Raw genomic sequence first — 20,583 nt, 5'->3', positions numbered from 1 at the left:
CTGGGATTCTAACATGTGGTGTTTGGGGGAATGTCCCAGCTAACCCAACAGGGCAGGGCAGAGGAGAGGAGTGAGTCATGTTGGTGAATTGACTATACAGTAGGCAGCACCAGGGAATTATTTAGGCCTTTTGTTGTGTTCCCTTCCTCATCTTTCTAGGGAGGTGGGAGGGGGGGGGTTGGGGGAGGAATAGAGAAGATCAGATATTGGGATTACCTGAGGTTTGCAGTTCCTTTTCTCCACTCCGCATCATTGAGAGTATAGTGGTGTAGTGGGTGCAGTGTGACTGGATTTTATAAATGTCTCAGGCAGTCACATAAGCAACTGACATTTATTGAGTGATTATTATATGCCAAGCACTGGCTGAGGATATCACATACAGATCTGATTTAATCCTCTCAACAACACTATCAGTTTGGGACACTTATTATTCCAATTCTGCAAATGAGGAAATTGAGGCTCAGAGAGGTTGTGACTGGCCCAAGGTCAACACAACTAATGGGGGTAGAACCAGGTTTTAAACTGAGTCTTTCTTAATCTTCCAACCTGTTCTTTGAACTCAAACCATCCTTTGCCATGGCTCCACCTTTGTACACCTGAGATTGGATACCTGTCTACCTCTTGTTGCCCAGTGCTGGTTAGAAGGTGCAGTTGCACGGTGAGGACCTTGGTCTGAATGGCCATTTGCCTTACTGCATGTTGACACCTTTTATTATTGTTTTGTTGACCTGTGGCATCAAAACCTCTTCATATATATAACAATGAAAATAACTTAGCTTTCTTTAGTTATAAAAATAGGTGCTCACTGTAAATCTACAATACAATATTCAAAGAATACTGCAATTTTGAAATAAGAAAGTATAAAATCACCTGAAATCAACTCTATCCAGGGACAATTATCGCTACCATTTTGGTGAATTTTCTTCCAGACTTATCTCTGTATATTTACAAATAGATAAAACGCGCACTTTTAGATAAATGGGATCTTTCTATACAGATTGAAATCTTCCCCTCTCACTCAACTGTAAGTTAAGTTACTGACTGCTTTCTATATTGTCAGAGATCAGTACTTAAATTGTAATGGATACGTGATATTCAATTGAATTTATGTACTGTCATTTATTTAACCGTCTTTATTGATGGACTTTGCAGTAATGCAGAGTTTTTTTTTAATTTAAAGTTTTTAGATATAAATACTATTGCATCAAATATCCTTGTATGTATATCTTTGTATATTTATGCAATATCTCCTTAGGATAAATTCTTATAAATGGAAAAGGTATATGCACTTAATACCTTAGAGAGAGAGTTCTACACTTACTTCTAAGAAGATTCTATCTTTTTACACTTCCTCCACTAGTATAGGAAGGAAACTGTTTTCTTCACATTTTTGCCAATAACAGTATAAAACATAAATATTCTACAATTTGGTAAGTTGAAAGATTGCATCTTGTTTTAGTGTATATTTAATTACTAATGAGATTTGTCTTGTTTTCATATGATTACTGACATTTGTATTTCTTTTTTTTTTGGGAAATTCTGTTCATATTCTCTGCTCATTCTTCTTTTGAGCTATATACTTTTTTTACTAATGACTTTTAAGGGCTTTTTTCACAATAAAGAAAGTTAGGCATTTATTGTATGTGGCTCAAATATATATATATATATTTCAATTTGCAGTTTGCCTTTGAACTTGCTTGTAACAATTTTTTTGAATTTTGAAAAAAATTCAAGTAGTCAAATTGATCTATCTTTTGCTTTATAGCTTGAGTTTTACACTGTGTTTTGAAAGGCTGATTTTTCTTGCTCTGTGATTATTAAAAATATTCTCCCATATTTTCTTCAACTATTTTTCTAATATCTGTGTTTTACCCTTGGAATCTTTTATCCACTTAGAATTCATTAATGGAAGGAGTGAGGGTAGGGACCCAGCTTTATTTGTATTGCAAATGATGTAGCTGTTTTACCTATTTTACTGGATAGTCCATCTCCCCCCACCCCACACTGATTTGAAGGCCCCTTTCATTAAGATCTAAGCTCCCACAAGCCTGTGTCTTGAATTCTCAGGCATGCTGTTTCTATGTGGAGGAGCCTTGCCTCTTGGGGTTTTCAGCAGGCCTTTGTGTGGGTTGACAGACTTGAAGGAAGGAAAAAAAGGCATCTCTTCTCCTTGCCTCATTGTTTTCCTGTTTGTAATCCTCGAATGACTTAAAATTATATTGTTCAACCTGTTTCTCCGACTATACCCTTGTGCCCATCGTTTGGGCACTTAAATTAATGATGGCCCCATGGGGGTGGGGGGTGTTTTGAGGAATCAGGGTGTCCTGGGGAAACAATCACTTTGGTGATCATCAGATTATACCATTAAATCCTCACAATAATAGGTAGTTTCTTATTGAAAAGTGAATAAAGACAAAAAAAAAAAAAAATAGGTACTATTCAAGTCCCTGCTCTACTGCGACTCCTAAACATTAAGTAACTTGCCTAGTGCAGAACTGGCTGAGACTAGGTTTGTCACCCTCCAAAGTCTGTGCTTTTTCTCTTCTATCAATCTCCCTTCCAGGAACAGCTTTCGGGTTTTGGTGGTAGATGAAATAGATAATTTTCTTTTGAATTCAGATTTATTGATGTATAATAATTTACATATAGTAGAATTTGCCCTTTTTAAAAGAACAGAATTTGATGACTTTTGACAAATGCATAGTCGTGTAATTACCACCCAAATCAAAGTATAAAATATTTTAATCTCTCCAGAAAGTTCCCTTGTATCTTTTTATAGTCAATTCCCTTTTTCACCCCAGCTCCTGGCAACCACTGATCTGACTCCTGTCTCTACAGTTTTGCTTTTTCCAGAATGTCATATAAAAACAATCATTCCGTATGTAGTCCTTTGAATTTGGCTTCTTTCTTGCAGCATAATACTTTTGAGATTTATCCAAGTTGTTGCATGTATCAGCAGCTCCTTCCCTTTTATTGCTGGGTAGTATTCTATTTTATGTCTGTACCATAATTGGTTTATTCACTCACCAGTTGATGGACATTTAGTTATTTCCAGGTTTTGACTATTACAAATAAAGCTGCTATGAACATTTGCATTGAGGTCTTTTGGTGGATATTGTTTTGATTTCTCTTGGGTAAACACCTGGGAATGGGATTACTAGGCTGTATGGTAAGTATGTTTTTAACTTTATAAGAAATTGTCAAACTCTTTTTCAGAATGACTGTACCATTATGCATTCCTACCAACAATGCATGAGAGGTCCAGAGCCTGCTAGCATTCGGTATTGTCTGTTTAGGTTAAATTTTAGCTGTTCTAGTAGGTTTGTAACGATAGTTCACTGTGTTTTTTATTTGCATGTCCCTAATGACCACTGATGTTGAACATCTTTTCATGTGCTTATTTGCTATCTGTATTTCTTCTTTGGTGAAGTATCTGTTCAAATCTTTCGCCCATTGAAAATATTGGATTATTGTCTTCTTAATGAGTTGTAAGAGTTCTTCATATATTTTGGATATGTCTTTTTAAATAATTATTTTTAATTGTGGTAAAATATACATAACATAAAAGTCCTCTTAGCCATTTTAAGCAGACAATTCTTTGACATTAAGTACATGGACAGTACTGAGTAACTTTCACCACTATTTCCAGACTATTTTCATCATCCCCAAACAAGACTCATATTCATTTAGCAATTACTCCTTATTTCCATATCTTCCCACCCCTTGAAACCACTATTCTACTTTTTGTCTCTATGAATTTGCTTATTCTAAGTATTTCATATAAGAAATATCATACAATATTTTTGCTTTTGTGTCTGACTTATTTCATTCAGCATGATGTCTTCAAGGTCCCTCCATGTTATAGTACTTTTTTTAAATGGATGAATAATATTCCATTTTATAGATATACCACATTTTCTTTATCCATTCATCTGTTGATGGACACTTGGGTTGCTTATGCCTTTTGGCTTTTGTGAAAAATGCTGTGATGAACTTTTGTGTACAGATTCAATTCTTTTGGGTGTATACCTGAAGTGAGATTACTGGGTCACATGGCAATTCTGTATTTAACTTCCTGAAGAACCACTGAACTGTTTTCCATAGTGGCTGCACAATTTACATCCCTGCAGATATAGTATGAGGGTTCCTGTTTCTCTGCATCCTCACCAACACTTGTCTTTTTCAGTTTTTTAAATAGCCATGCCAATGGGTATGAAGAGGTATCTCATTGTAGTTTTAATTTGCATTTCTTTAATGGCTAATAATGCTGAGCATCATTTTGTTTACTTATGGGCCATTTGAATATCTTCTTTAGAGAAAATGTCTATTCAAATCTTTGACCCATTTTTAAATTGGGTTGCTTGTCTTTTTTGCTGTTGAGTTGTAGAAGTTATTTTTTTAAATATTTATTTTATTTATTTCTCTTCCTTCTCCGCCTCTCTGTATCCATTTGCTGTATGTTCTGTGTCTGTTTGCATTCTCCGCAGCACCAGGAATTTGTGTCTCTTTTTGTTGCATCATCTTGCTACGTCAGCTCTCCGTGTGTGGGGCACCACTCCCAGGCGGGCTGCGCATTTTTCCCTGCAGGGCGGCTCAATGCAGGGCGCACTCCTTGTGTGTGGGGCTCTCCTATGACATCCCTGTGTGGCATGGCACTCCTGTGTGCAGCAGTGCTGTGCATGGGCCAGCTCACCACATGGGCCAGGAGGCCCTGGGTTTGAACCCTGGACCTCCTATATGGTAGGCAGACGCTCTATCAGTTGAGCCACATCTGCTTCCCTAGAAGTTCTTTATATATTCTGGATGTTAAACTCTTATTCTATATATGGTTTCCAAATATTTTTCCCATTCTGTAGGTTGTCTCTTCACTTACTTTTAATATACAGAAGTTCTTAATTTTGATGAAGTCCATTTTATCTAATTTTTCTTTTGTTGCTTATGCTTTGGGTATAAAATCTAAAACTTCATTGGTCCTGAAGATATATTTCACTGTGTTTACTGGTAAGAGTTTTATAATATTAGCTCTTATATTGATCCATTTTGAATTAATTTTTGAACATGGTGAGAGGTAAGGGCCCACATTCATTTTTTTTTGCATGTGGATTTCCAGGTGACCCAGCAGCATTTGTTGAAGAGACTATTTTTACTGTATTAAGTGGACTTGGCAACCCTGTTGAAAATCAACTGTCCATGGATGTGTGGATTTATCTCTGGCTTCTCAATTCCATTCTGTTGGTCTATATGTCTATCCTTATGCCAGTACCACTGTTTTAATTATTCCAGTTTTGTAGTAAGTTTTGAAATCAGGAAGTATGAGCACTCCAATTTTGTTCTTCTTTTTCAAGATTGTTTTGGCTATTCAGTGCCCCTTGAAATTTCATATGAATTTGAGGATTATGAATTCCTGCAAAAGAGGCTGCTGGAATTTTGATAGCAATTGCATTGAATTTGTAGATATCTTTAGGCAGTGTAGAAAATCTTAACAATATTGAAGTCTTGCTTTCCAGTCCATGAACATGGATTGTCTTTCTATTTACTTAGACTTAGGTCAATTTCCTTCAGCAGTGTGTGTGTGTGTGTGTGTGTGTGTTTTGAGATACCAGAGCCATCTCTGGGACCTCGTATGTGGGAAGGTAGCGCTGAACCACTGAGCCACATTGGCGCCCCTGAGGTGGCTTTTTTGTTTGTTTTGCTTGTTGTTGTTTTTTAGGCACTGGAGACCTCAGGCACTCAATTGCTTGAGCCACATCTGCTCCCCTTCAGCAATGTTTAGTAGTTTGTTTTCAGTGTACAGGTCTTTCACCTCTTTGGTTAAATTTATTCCTAGGTACTTTGTTCTTTTAGATGCTATTGTAAATGGAATTGCTTTCTCGATTTCCTTTTCAGATTGTTCATTACTGGTGTAGAGAAACCCAACTACAAGTGTTTCTCTTGCATCCTGAAACTGCTGAATTTATTGTGGATTCTTTGGGATTTCTTATATGTAGGATCATGTCATCTGTGAATAGGGATAAATTGTCTTCTTCCTTTTCAATTTAGATGTCTTTCATTTCTTTCTCTTCCCTGATAACTCTGGTTAGAACTTCTAGTATAATGCTGGATAACAGTGGGCATTCTTGTCTTGTTCCTGTTCATATAGAGGGAAAGCTTTCAGTCTTTCACCACTGAGTGTGATATTTGCTGTGCATTTTTCATAAATATCCTATATCATGTTGAAAAAGATGCCATCTATTCCTAGGTTTCTGATTTTGTTTAAATCATGAAAGGATGTTGGATTTGTCAAATAAATATCCTTCCTACATCAATTGAGATAACCATGTGTTTTTTCCTCCTTCATTCTATTAATGTGGTATATTACATTGAATGACTTTCTTAGTTGACTTATCCTTGCAATTCTGGAATAAATCCCACTTGGCTATGATGTCTAATCCTTTTAGTATACTGTTGGATTTGGTTTGCCAGTAGTTTGTTGAGGAGTTTTGCTTCTCTATTCATAAGGTATATTGGTCTGAATTTTTTTTTTTTCTTGTGCTGCCTTTGTCTGGCTTTGATATCAGGGTAATGCTGGCCTCACAGAATGAGTTAGGAAGTAATCCCCTTCTCTGTTTTTGGGAAGAATTTGGTAAGGGTTAGTGTTAAATCTTTAAATGTTTGATCAAATAATTCAGCAGTGAAACCATCCAGTCTTGGAATTTTCTTTGTTGCAAAGTTTTTAATGACTGATTCAATCTACTTATTATAGTTCTGTTGAGATTTTCTATTTCTTCTTGTGTCAGATTAGGAAATTTGTATGTTTCTAGGAATTTGTCCATTTCATCTAGGTTTTCTAGTTGTTAATAGATAATTGTTTTTACTACCTTCTTGTAATCCTTTTTATTTCCGTAAGGTAGATAGTAATGCTCCATCTTCATTCTTGATTTTACTTGTAGCCCCTCCCTCTTTTTCTTTGTCAGTTTGGCTTAAGATTTATTGATTTTATTGATCACTTAAAAAAACACAACTTTTGGTTTTGTTGATTCTTGCTATTGTTTTCCTATTCTCTATTTCACTTATGTCTGGTTTAATCTTTACTATTTCCTTCCTTCTTCTAACTTTGGGTTTAGTTTGCTCTTCTTGTTCTAATTTCCTTAGGTGTGAAGTTAGGTTATTGAATTGTAATCTTTCTTCTTTTTAAAAAAATGTTGGCATTTATAGATATAAATTTCCCTGTGAACACTGCCTTTGCTGCAGCCCATAAGTTTTAGTATTTTGTATTTTCATTTTCATTTGTTTCAAGGTATTTCCTAATTTCCCTTGTGATTTTTTCTTTGACTCATTGGTTGTTTAATAGTGTGTTGTTTAATTTCCACATATTTAGAAATCTTCCAGTTTTCCTTCTGTTATTGATTTCTAGCTTTTTTCTATTGTGGTGTGAGAAAATACTTTATATATTTCAATATTTAAAAATTTTTAACGACTTTATTTGTGGCCTAACACATGTCTATTCTGGAAAATATTCCATTTGCAATTGAGAAGAATTTGTATTCTGCTATTGTTGGGTGGAATATTTATATATGCTTGTTAGGTTTAATTGGTTAATAGTGTTGTTCAAGTTAATAGTGTTCAAGTCTTCTGTTTCCTTATTGGTCTTCTGTTTAGATGTTTTATCAGTTATCGAAATTGATGTAGTGAAGTCTCCAACTATTGTGGAACTATATATTTTTCCCTTCAATTGTGTTAGTTTTTGCTTCATATATTGTAGGGAGGTGCATATATGTTTACTATCATTATATATTTTTGCTGGATTGCATGTTTTATAAATAATAATATCCTTTTTGTCTATTGTTAATTTTTTTACTTAAATTCTATTTTGTCTGACAATATAGCCACTCTGGCATGCTCTCTCTCTCTTTCTCTCTCTTTCTATATAAAGGATTTTTGCATCTTTATAGTACCTTCTTGTAATCCTTTTTATTTCTGTAAAAGATAATAAAAGATACTTAGATTACATAAATGTTACATAAAAATATAGGGGATTTCCATATGCCTGCTCCCTTCATCTCCCACATTTTCCCACATTAACAACATCTTTTATTTGTGTTGTACATTCATTGCAATTGATAAAAACATTTTGGAGCATTTCTGGCTTTCTTGATTACTGTTTGCATCAGATATCTCTCCTCCCCTCCTTTTACTTTCAGCCAGTTTGTTTCTCTGTACCTAAAGAGAGCCTCTTGTAAACAGCATATAGAAAGATCATACTTTTCCATCCAATTTACCAATCTTCTTTTTAAAAGGGGAGTTTAAGCCATTAACATTTAGAGTAATAACTGAGATGGAAGTATTTGCTTCTGCAATTTAGCTATTTTCTATATGTTTTGCATGTGTTTTGTTTCTCATTACTCCATTGCTGCCTTTTTTTCCCCATCTGGTTGCTAGGATGTAAGTCTTTTATCAGATACATGTTTTGCATGTATTTTTTGCCTAATTTGTGTTCTGTCTTTTCATTTTCTTAGCAACATCAGGAGGAATAGAAGTTTTAAATTTAAAAAAATTTTTAGAAAACTTGTAGGTTTACAGAAAATTCATGTAAAAATATAGAGTTCTTGTATTACCATTCCTATTACTAACACTTTGCATTAGTGTGGTACCTTTGTTATGATTGAAAAAAGAATATTATAATTATACTATTAAATATAATCCATAGTTTACATTAGGGTTCACATTTCACCTATATACTATCCTATTTTAACATATTGCATTAATGTGGTACATTTGTTATAATTCATGAAAGAACATTTTCATAATTGTACTATTAACTGTAGTCCACTTTTTACAATAGTTTTCACTGTGTGGTATAGTCCTATGTTTTATCTTTTTCTTTTTATCCTAGTAACATATATATGACCTAAAATTTCCCCTTTTAACCACATTCACATATATAAATCAGTGCTCTTAATTACACTTACAATGTTGTAGAACCATCACCACCATCCATTTCCAAAATATTACAATCAACCTAACTAGAAATTCTGTACAATTTAAGCATTAACTCTCTACTACCTACACCAACCCAGGCCCTGGTAACCTATATTCTAGATTCTAACTTTTAAGAGTTTGCTTATTCCAATTATTTCATACCAGTGAGATCATACAGTATCTGTCCTTTGTGTCTGGCTTATTTCACTCAACGTAATGTCTTCAATGTTCAAGGTTCATTCATGTTGTGTGCTTGAGAAGAATATATATCATTCTGTTTGGAGGTTCAATGTTCTGTATATGTCTTTTAGATCTAGTTCATTTGTCATATCATTTAAGTTGTGTTTACTTATTGATCTTCTGTCTAGATGTTCTAACTATTGATTAGAGTGGCATATTGGAGACTATTATTGTAGCAGTGTTTATTTCTCTGTTTAGTATTGCCAGTATTTACCGCATGCATTTTGGGGCACCCTGGTTAGGTTTCTTCTCGATGGACTGACCCTTTCATTAAACTATAGTGTCCTTCTTAAACAGATATTTTTGGTTACTATTTGCATGGATATCTTTTCCCAACCTTTTGCTTTTAATCTATTTGTGTCTTTGGATCTAAGGTGAGTCTTTTGTAAACAACATATAGTTGGATTATGCTTTTTCATCCATTCTGCCAATCTGTGTCTTTTGATTGGGGAGTTTAATTGATTAACTTCAGTACTTCAGCCATTTTGTCTTTGGTGGTTGTTATATGTTACATATATTTTTCTTCTTCTTTTTGGTCTCTGTTTTCCTTTATTGCAATTTCCCTTTCTGTAGAGTTGATCTTTTGTGATATGTTTGGCTAATCCATTTCCCATTTCTGTTTTTGTATATATATGTATTTTTTAACCAATATGTGCTCATTTATTTATTTTGCATAACACTGGAGAAACAATCAAATTCACTTTTAGGATTAAATAAGATAAATGTGCCCAGGCACATTTTTTTTTTTAAGTGCCTGTTATGTATTTTTAAAAAAAATTTCTTTGTCTTTATTTATTTTTTTTAATGTTACATTAAAAAAATATGAGATCCCCATATACGCCCCCATCCCCCTTACCCCACTCCTTCCATAACAATAACCTCCTCCATCATCATGGGACATTCATTGCACTTGGTGAATACATCTCTGAGCACTGCTGCACCACATGGTCAATGGTCCACATTATAGTTTACACTCTCCCCCAGTCCACCCAGTGGGCCATGGGAGGACATACAGTGTCCAGTAACTGTCTCTGCAGTACCACCCAGGACAACTCCAAGTGCTGAAAATGCCCCCACATCACATCTCTTCTTCCCACTCCCCACCCTAGTAGCTACCATAGCCACTTTCTACATCTCAATGCTACATTTTCTTCCATTACTATTCACATTAGTTCCAGAATAGAGTATCAGTAAGTCCACTCTAATCCATACTCTATTCCTCCATTCTGTGGGCCCCGGTATGGTTATGTCCACTCCACCTCTATATTGAGAGGGTGCTTAGATTCCACTTGGATGATGAATGCAATTCTCCTGCTTGCAGTTGTAGGCTCTCTTAGCAGCCTGGTATTGTGGTTGACCTTCTTCACCTCTCTGTTAACTGGCTAGGGTAAGTCCAATAAACCAGAGGGTAGGAGTTGCGAGTCTGTTGAGGCTCAGGGCCTGGATATCACATGGACAGTCCAGAGATTCAGGTCCCCTGAGTATACACTAAACCCCAGCACCAACCACAGGTCTGGTAAAAGTAACAGGAGAGGCTTGTGAACAAAGATCACATCTGAGTCCAACTGCATCACACTCAGGAACACAAACTCCAAAGCAGGGCCAACTGACATGGCACTGAAGTCCATCTGCCATGACTATAGAACCTGTGGGTCTGTAGCCCTGAGAAGAACCAATACCTGGGGATGTATCTACTTTAGCTATCTCCAGGACTCTGCTGAGGTGTGCGTAAGGGCGACCTCTCTGATGACCTCCTGGTTCTTTTTTGGAGACTCATAGCCATATAAACTCATTTGCCCTTTCCATTTCCCCCTTTTATTCAAGGTCAAAAGGCATTTTTAACTCCTAATATTACATGTAGGCCGAGATATTCTGGTGGTCTGAGTTGACCCTTTTATTCAAGGTCGTTCTCCAGCCACATCATCAGCTCGTACTTGGTAGTAATCCTTCGGTACCAGGGAGGGTCATCCCCAGGAGTCATGTCCCATGCTGGGGGAAAGCAATGCATTTACGTGCTGAGTTTAGCTTCGAGACTGGCCACATTTGAGCAACATGGAGGCTCCCAGGAGGTAATTCTTAGGCTCCCTGAAGGTCTAGGCCTATTTCTTATTTCAGGTACACAGGCTCACAAGCATAGTCATTAGCATCAAGGGCTCATTTTTGGACCATCCTTCCTTATTGGTCTTAGCCATTGCACTCGGGGGATTGTTGCTGTTCCATTAGGGAATGCAACAGAGCTCCCCTGGCCTGGAACTCAGCACTCCCCCAGCCATTGTTCCCAACTGTAACCACTATGAAAATATCCAAACATTTTTATGCACCCCACACATATACCCTGGAGAACTCCCTCCCAACCATGCGCCCCCCCACCAATAACACCCTACACCAGTATTCCTCTTCCGCCACCATTGAACCCCTCTGTGGTCCAAAACCTCCCTGAAAATGAAGCCCAATATATTGCCTGGTTCCATTAATAGTAAAATGGAATATAGTGATTGGTTTAAAGGTTAGATATAGAATACATACTAATTTAGAAAAATTAAAGTAAAAATAAATTGGGGTATCAAAAAATTAAAAGATGAAAAAGCTTTGTTTTTGATGTTTTGCCTTCCATCACTGCAATAAGTGTTGCCCTGTATGCACATTGGCAAGGCAACTTCTTCCATCTCTTCCTCAGTGTCTATGTCCTTTCTTTTTCTTTTCTTTTTTCTAATTATTAAGCTTGTCTTCACAAAAGTTTTACACCACAGTAATTCATATATACAATATACAGTACTCCCACATATTCAACATCAGACACTTTGTCCCTTGCCCAGCAATAACCTTTTTACATGTTCATACTATATTTACTGCAACTGATGTATAGATATTGAGACAATAGCTTTCAAACAAGGTTACACTTGGGTTTATATTGTGGTTTATATTTTAGACTTTAGAATTTTCTAAATTTTTAGTTATCTTATGTTTTACATTATGATTTACATTTCAGCCTATAGGCCCCTACACATTTTTGGTATAATTTAACATGTCCTATATCCATCCTTGCATAATCTTGTGGAACACTTCATTTCCCCACAGTTACACTGATTCTACCTATTCAATACCTCTTTCTCCCTCCCCTCAGGGCCCACAGTGACAATCACTCTTCATTGCTTGAAGGGCCATGTTCAGAGATACTTGCAACAATGTTGAGGGCTTGACATGTTTGACTGCCCTAATGCATTGGGAACCACCATTTCTCTCAAGAGACACAATTCCCTCTATTTGAGAACATCAGTCCTCCACAGGATGTGGGTATATTTTCACTCTCATTGTATGGGTCTCCATCCAATGATATAACCCACTATGACAAAATGACCACTCACACATTCCCAAGAAGCCTGTCCTGTGTCAGTTTCTCCCCTTTAGCATCTTAAACAGGTAACCTTCCTTATTACATTTTTGAAAAAGTTTTCTCAACATTATACTCTCAACCACATACCTGACAATCTCCTATGTTCATATGTTCCCCCACTCTCCCTTGTATATTTTAAAAAATATGTTCTTTGTGGTTTCTCTGGGGTTTGTATTACACATCCTACATCTATAAGCCTTCAATAGCTTACATGTTCTCTGCTTCCATATCCTTCTGTGTACCCTCTTTATGTTGTTTTCATCCCACATTACCTCTTTATATTTTGTATGTCCATTATCAGGAATATACTTTTTTCTTGTTCAGTTGTACTCTGATTCTTATATGTATTAAAGAATAGAGTTGTGCATTGAGGACACAGTACTATTGCGTTTTGCATTTACCCTTTTGGTAACCGTTACTGAAGATCTTCATTTTTTCACACTACTCTAAGCCACTCTATTCTATCTTGTCTTCACAACCTGCAGAACTCCCTTTAGTAATTCTTGTGGAGCAGGACATTTATTGACAGACTCTCTCAGTTTCATGTTTATGGGTTTATTTTAAACTCTCCCTCATTTTTGAAGGACAATTTTGTTGGATAAAGAATTTTTGGCTGTAGTTTTTCTCTTTCAGTAGCTAAAATATATCAGATCACTGCCTTCTCACCTCTGTGATTTCTGATGAGAAATCAGAACTTAGTCTTATTGAGGATCCCTTGTATTCTTTCTTTATATTTGGCATTTGACATTCTGATTAGTCTGTGTCTCAGAGTAGGTGTATTATGGGTTATTCTGTTTGATCTGTTTGGGGTATGTTACATTTCTTGCTCATGTATGTCTTTCATAAGAGTTGGGAAATTTTTGGCCATTACGTTCTCAAATATTTTTTCTACCCCTTTTTCCTTACTTCTTCTGGGACAGCCATGATGCATATGTTTGAATCCTTCATGCTGACTATCATATCCCTACAACTCTGTTCCATTTTTTCCTGTTCTTTTTCTCTGTCTGTTCCTCTGACTGCTGATTTCTTCTATTTCACTGATTCATTTTCTGCCTGTTTAAATCTGCTATTGACTGCTTCTAGTGTAATTTAATCCCTATTATTGTGCCTTTTATCCCCTTAATTTATGTTACGTTACTTTTTAAACTTTCAAATTCTTCTTTCTGCTCACACATTGTCTTCTTACTATCCTTTAGCTCTTAGCTCTACATTCATATTTTCCTTCATCTCTTTGAATGATTTAGGGGATTTGTTTGAACTTCTTTGATTACTTATTCCAAATTCTTTGTCTCCTCTAAAATTTTAATTTGTTCACTTGACTGAGCTGTATCTTCCTGTTTCTTAGTATGGCTTGTAATTTTTTGCTGATGTCTGGGCATCTTAATCAGACATGTTAACTCTGAAGGTAAGTTTCTCCCTCTTGCCTAGGGCTTTATTGTTGATTGATTTTGTGTTAAGGCTCTTCTTTGACAATTGGCCCAACTTATTCTGGATCTTTAGAATAGCCTGTATTTAACTGTTCGTATTTTCTCAGCTCTTTTTCATCTGATTCTTACCCTGGATATGCAATACAATTTTTAAGATTGCACTTTACTGTGCAATTGTTTCACCTGCAGGAGAAAGCTTCCTTTCCTCTGTTCCTTCTTCAGGAAACTTGATCTGTTCTGTTTGTTTTTGTGCAGAATTTTTTCCCCAGCTGTTACTATTTGTTTAAATTCACTCTCTTACTCAGTGTCCCTACTTTCTTCAAACTTTTCAATTCTGGGACCTGTCCTGTTTTACAGCAGTTCAGTCTGCTCTCCCTTTTTACTTCAGGTTTTTTTTGCTTCGTGTTTCTTCCCCATTAGTGTATCCTGCCCTGGAGACCCAGATGGGGTCAATCCAGAAAGGTCCATTTTGCATTTTGGTGGTCCAATGGTCTAGTCCAGAGACTAGATTAAGTGTGCTGTACCTCTTTCCATCAGTTCAGCCTCTCTTTCTCATTTTTTTCCCCCTTGGGAGCACTTTTGTATGCAGCATTCCTCAGCAGCTTGTGTTCCAACCTGATTCTCTGCAGACTTGGATCCCTCTGCTTGTATATATGTGGGATTTTAACTCTCTGCTATGAGGGCTCTGTAGTCTTCATCTGCAGCAGGAGGGACTTGGGCCATGCCTCCTTTGTGTGACTCCCAAACTGTGTGAGACCAATTGAGGGGGAGGTATCTAGACTGGTGGGTCTGGGATGTAAATCTTCTACCTGATTTTGGTGAGCCTTTTCCTTTAATTCAGCATTTTATGGAGTTTTTTTCTAGTCTCTATCATCCTCCAGAGTTCCAAGAAAGTAGGATTTGTCCTTTTATTAGCTGATTCTGGGAGGATATTTTTCCAGGGGATATCTTATGTCACTATGTTGATGATGTCAGCAGAGTTTTAAATTTTAATGAGGTCCAACATTAATTTTTTCTGTTATGGTCTGTGTGTTTTGTGTTATATCTAAAAAAATCTTTGCCTAATTTCAGGTCCTAAGTTTTTCCCCTATATTTTCTTCTAGAAATTTAAAATTTTTAGTTTGTATATTTAGGCCTGTGACCTATTTTGAGATGGTATTTTTACGTGGTAGGTGAATAAACTTCATTTATTTTGCTTATGGCTGTTCAGTTGTTCCACACTATTTATTGGAAATATTATCCCTTCTCCATTGAATTACCTTGACAATTTTGTTGTAAATAATTGACTCTCTCTGTCTCTATTTTTGGAGTTTATTCTGTTGCATTGATGTATTTGATGTATTTGTTACCTTTACAACAATGCTGTACTGTCTTGATTACTAACTTTATAGTAAGTTTTCAAATCAGGTATTGTGAGTCCTCCAATTTTGTTCTTTTTATTCAAAGTTGTTTTGGCTATTTTATGTCTTTTGCATTTTTACCTCAATTTTAAAATCAACTTGTTAGTTTCTACGAAAAACCTGTGTGGATTTTGATTGGGATTCTGTTGAATCTGTAGATCGGTTCAGGAGAAATGACATCTTAACACCACTAAATCTTCTGATCCATGAACACAATATATCTCTCTATTTATTTAGGTCATCTTCAACTTCTCTTAGCAATGTTTTATAGTTTTCAGTGTAAAAATATTACACATCTTTTGTTTGATTTATCCCTATATATTTCATAGTTTTTGATATTATTTTAAATATTGTTTGTTTAAATTTCAATTCCAATAATTTATTACTAATATGTAGAAATAGTCTTGATGAGAAAGATTACTTATTAAAGAAGAGGTCATATTTGTGATGACTTCACTGGTTTCTGATAAATAGGGACAGCAGCTCCAGGAGATAACTGTGTGCCCAGGCTGATGCTTCAGGCAGGTATGTAGAGCTTAGAGTGTTAGCTCTTGCACCAAGCAGTAGGTTCCATGACAACATATCCTGTGCCAGGATATGGGCTGTGTGACAAGAACACAGATGAATAATGCCTGTTTTAAAGATTTTAAAAATTTATTTATTTCTCCCCACCCCCTCACTGTTCATTGTATGCTTGTTTTCCTTTTTTAGGAGGTACTGGAAACCAAACCCAGGGCCTCCCATGTGGGAGGGAGGTGCCTAATTACTTGAACCATCTCTGCTCCCTGCTTTGTCATGTCTCTCATTATGTTTTTCCTCCTTATGTCTCTTGTTGCATCATCTTGTTGCATCAGCTTGCTGCACCAGCCTGTCATGTCAGCTTGCTATCTTGCTTGTCTTTTTTAGGAGGCACTGGGAACGAAATCCAGGACCTCCCTTGTGGTAGGTGGGAGCTCAATCACTTGAGCCACATCCACTTCCCAGAAATAAATTTTTAAAAAGATTTATTTATTTATTTATTTCCCCTCCCCTCTCCCCACCATTGTTTGCTCTCTCTATTTGCTGTGTGTTCTTCTGTGTCTACTTGTATTCTCACTAGGTGGCTCCAGGAACCGATCCTGGGACCTTCTGGAGTGGGAGAGAGGTGATCATTCTCTTGCGCCACTTCAGGTCCCTGCTCTGCTGTGTCTCTTATTATCTCTCCTCTGTGTCTCTTTTTGTTGTGTCATCTTGCTGGGCTAGCACTCCTGCATGGGACAGCAGTCCTGCATGAGGCAGTACTCTGCACAGGCCAGCACCCCACACAGGTAGCACTCTGTGTGGGCCAGCTCGCCACATGGGCCAGCTTGCCTTCACAAGGAGGCCCTGGGCATCGAACCCTGGACCTCCTATATGGTAGATGGGAGCCCAATTGCTTGAACCACATCTACTTCCCAGGAATACATTTTTAAAGAAGAAATAACCTCATGGAGATTTAGTTCTGACCGTTCATATCACCCCTACTTTTTTTTTCCCAATGCTGTTTTCACATGGATGTCGTGAGGATTATGTCCTACTTTATCTCCTCCTTGTATCTCTCATATAGATCCTGGAACATTTAGTTCAGCCCACAGGACCAATATTGAATACATCTAGTTCTTATTGGTGGGGAGGGTTAGAAGAGTTGTGAGATATATTAAAAGAAAAACAAAGAAATAAAACACAGCAATAAACCATGAATTATTATACATGCATAAATTTGTTAATTTATTAATACATTCATTCATTACATCCATAAAGTCACTAATTGCCAGGCACCGGGCCAGGTGCTAGGGTCACCAAGGGACTTCAGACTTGGGAGAGGGGAGACAGTTGTAAAAACACAATTACAAGACAGCATGTAAGCACCACCACGGAGTACGAGTGAGCTGCTCTAGGAGCACAGAGAGGGGTAGGGAAAAGCCTTCTTCAGGACTGAGGCCTTAGCTGAGTCTCCAAAGCCAAGTGCAAGTTGCCCTTGAGCGTGAACATCCAGAAACTGGTTTAGGTGACTGCAGGAGGGAACTGGCTCACGCCCCTTGGTGACCACTTAATTTGTACTTGGTGCTTTGCTTTTTCCAAGGGTCATTCTCCTTATCAAGGAAGGCATTGATGATGATACAAGTATTATTATTATTAATGATAATAATTATAACCAATTACGGAGCAGTTTCCTTGTGTTTTAGGCTGAACACTTTATATACTTGATCTTATTTTGTCTTCCTAATAACTCTGGAAGCTTTAATGTTGGAGAACACTGGGATTCAGTGCAAGTGAGTTGCCCAGGGTTTCACACTCTTAAGTGGCATTATGAGGACTTGAATCCAGGTCTGGTAGACTCAACAGCTATGCTTTTAACCACTCCACAATACTAATCCTCACAGTGTTGATAATAATAGAATTCAATTATTAAGTACTTCTCATGTGCCAAGCACTGAGCTAAATGATTTGCATTTATTATTTCATAGGATTTTCGTAATTGTTATTACCTGCCATTTTGCAGATGAGGAAATTGGGTCTTGGGTTATGCCACCTACTCATTATGTATTAGCTATCTATTGCTACATTACAAAGTCCTAACTTTGGTGGCTTGAAACAACACACGTTTATCATCTCACATTTTCTGTGGGCCAGGAATCCTGGAGGGGTTTAGCTGGGTTGTTCTGGCTCAGGGTCTCTCATACAGTCGCAGTCGAGCTTGAGTCACAAGCTCAAGCCTGGGCTGTGGGCTTGTTTGGGGAGGATGTGATTCCTCGCTCACCCACATGGTTACTGGTATAGGCCTCGGTTTCTTGCCACTTGGGCCTCTCCACAGGCTGCCTGAATGTCCTCACGACACGGCGGCTGGCCTTCCCCAGAAAGCAAGAGAGAGAGCGCGTCTAAGACAGCGATTGTGGCCTTTTTTTTTTTTTTTTTAATAACCAAAGGTTGCAAGTGAGGTCCCGTCGCGTCTGCTGTATTTTATTTGTTCGAAACAAGTCACTAAGTCTAGTCCACACTCATGACTTGAGTGGAGGGCTGTCAAATAACTTGTGGACATAAATCTTGAAGACAAAGCTAGCAAACGGCTGAGCTGAGATTTGAGCCCAGGATAACAGACTCCAGAGCCTGCACTCTCAACTGTTCTTTAATGTTGTTCCAAATTTCATGAAACATTTAAACTGGGTACTGTGTGGAAAGAAACTTGCTTCCTATCCTTTGGGGACTTTTGATTTTAAGATGTCACTCTGAGAAAATAAGATAGATGAATATAAATGACCAAATAAGTGGAAGAGGAGGAGAAATTAGGAGATAACCATTTGGGTGTTGATGAATTCAGTCCAGATAGGTTTTCTGGTAGAGGAAACTTTCAGAAACAAACTGATGGAGAGAGATTTGCACTATTCTCAGCAGTGAGTCTGTTTGCTGGCCAAGCCTCTTCCCTGAAAGGAATTTGACTCTGCCTTGAGATAGCTGCAGAGGCTAATAAGGGTGTTTTTTTCCCCTGAGCTGTGTATGCACAGATCATACTGACATATCCAAGATGGAACAGCTAAGAACTTCATCTTGGCTCCCACACATTCACCACCCAGCGCTTTCCCTAAGGCTGGGTTGCCATGGACAACCAGAGACAGTCTCCCAGTCACTCAGAACACTCCCACATTGCCCTGTTCCACAGATGGCAGCAGAGAAATGAGGTTCCAGGAATATTCAAATGAACCCTTTGGAAATGTACTGAACCTGGCACTCCTCATTGTCATTCCAGTTTAGTTGGCATCTCTGTTCAACTCTGAAAATGGAAAAGCCATTTTGGCTGAAAGTGGGTGGCTTCCTTCTGAGTTGTGCTGTCCTGCTTTCATTTGATGGCACTGTAAGCAGAGGCTGTTGTCAGGGTGGGTAGGGTGACCTCTCACCTGGGCCAGACCCCTGGGTGGGCACTGCCCCTCTTCCATCTTGGGCCTTTGCATGGACCCAGGCCACATCCTGGCAAACACCCTGGGGTCTTGAGGAAATCCCATTGTCTGCTCTGGAATTAGCAGCACTCACCCTCCCATTCACAGGTTTGTAAGTGTCCTTTTCTACCATTTATTGGGAGTCTGATTTTTTAGCAAATGCTTTAAATAATGATGACGATGGTGGTGTTGATCTGACAGTAGAAGCTAACATTTATCTAGTGTGCGCTATTGACCAAATACTTTAAGTGCTTTAGATCATTTAAGCCTCCTGCCGACCTTATGAGAAACATCTTATCTGATGTTCCAAATGAGGGAAATGAGGTTTAGCAAGATTAAGTGGTGGTCATACAGCTATTAAGGACCCAGCTGATTTTGGAGCCCAGGTATGTCTGACCCCAAAGCCCATTTTATCCCAACTCTTTCTCACTGCTGCTGGGTCTGGTTCTCAGATCCCCGCTGACACTGCTCCCAGTACTTGCCTAGAGCACCCGTTGCTCAGGAACCTGTTCGGACACATCTTCTCGTTCAACCTCGACACGCTCCTTCGGATGAATTTTTGGTGTTAGCCCTGCGGCCCCACGCACCAGGGTAAGAGAGACTCTCGCTTCCTGCCCTGGCCCGAGGGACCGACTGGCTGGGCCTGCCTTCTGCCCAGCACACCGGTCATGGAAGAGAGTTTGGACTCACACTCTACCCTGGGCTGCTGAAAAAAATGTCCAGAGCCCACGGTGTTCCTCTACTGTGAATTTCACCTCCAGTGGAGAGTCTAATGACTCCTGTGGTCCCAAGGCCAGTTAGAACCTTGATCCACATGTGGGCTGGACAGCTCTGCTCTCTTCACCGACTGCTCTTTTCTCTGCCAGTCTCAGGCACAGGGTGGGTGTCATCAGTGAGGGTGGACTAGCGTGCCTTTGTGCCCACAGCCAATGGTGGAGTCAGAATTATCAATATACATTAGACAGCATTTTTTATATATATATTTAAAAGTCATCTTGTTATGCTGGGAGTGACATTTCCTGTGTAAGGAATCGGGTAAACCTTCATGGCCTCTCTAAGCTCCCTAAAGAAAATGATCACTTGACTTTCCAGAATGAGAGCGTTTTCCTTGGGTGGTGTCTAATAATCATGCCCATCCCCACCCCCACAGTTGAGTCTGGCTTTCCTGTATTCTCTCAGTCAGTATTCTCTGTGCACCAGAACTTCTGCAGCCT

The 20,583-nt window shown here is 38.1% G+C and overlaps 1 protein-coding gene across 2 annotated transcripts in view; it reads left to right on the top strand.

Annotated features, from left to right (window-relative positions):
* Positions 1-20,583, top strand: part of KLHL3 (kelch like family member 3) — a 196,430-nt gene that overhangs the window by 148,297 nt on the left and 27,550 nt on the right. The window lies entirely within an intron of this gene.

This window comes from Dasypus novemcinctus, chromosome 2 (genome assembly GCF_030445035.2).
Source record: "Dasypus novemcinctus isolate mDasNov1 chromosome 2, mDasNov1.1.hap2, whole genome shotgun sequence".
In the NCBI taxonomy this organism is placed as follows: Eukaryota; Metazoa; Chordata; class Mammalia; order Cingulata; family Dasypodidae; genus Dasypus; species Dasypus novemcinctus.
Note: the sequence above shows the minus strand (reverse complement) of the source record. Positions and strands in the feature narration are given on the sequence as shown.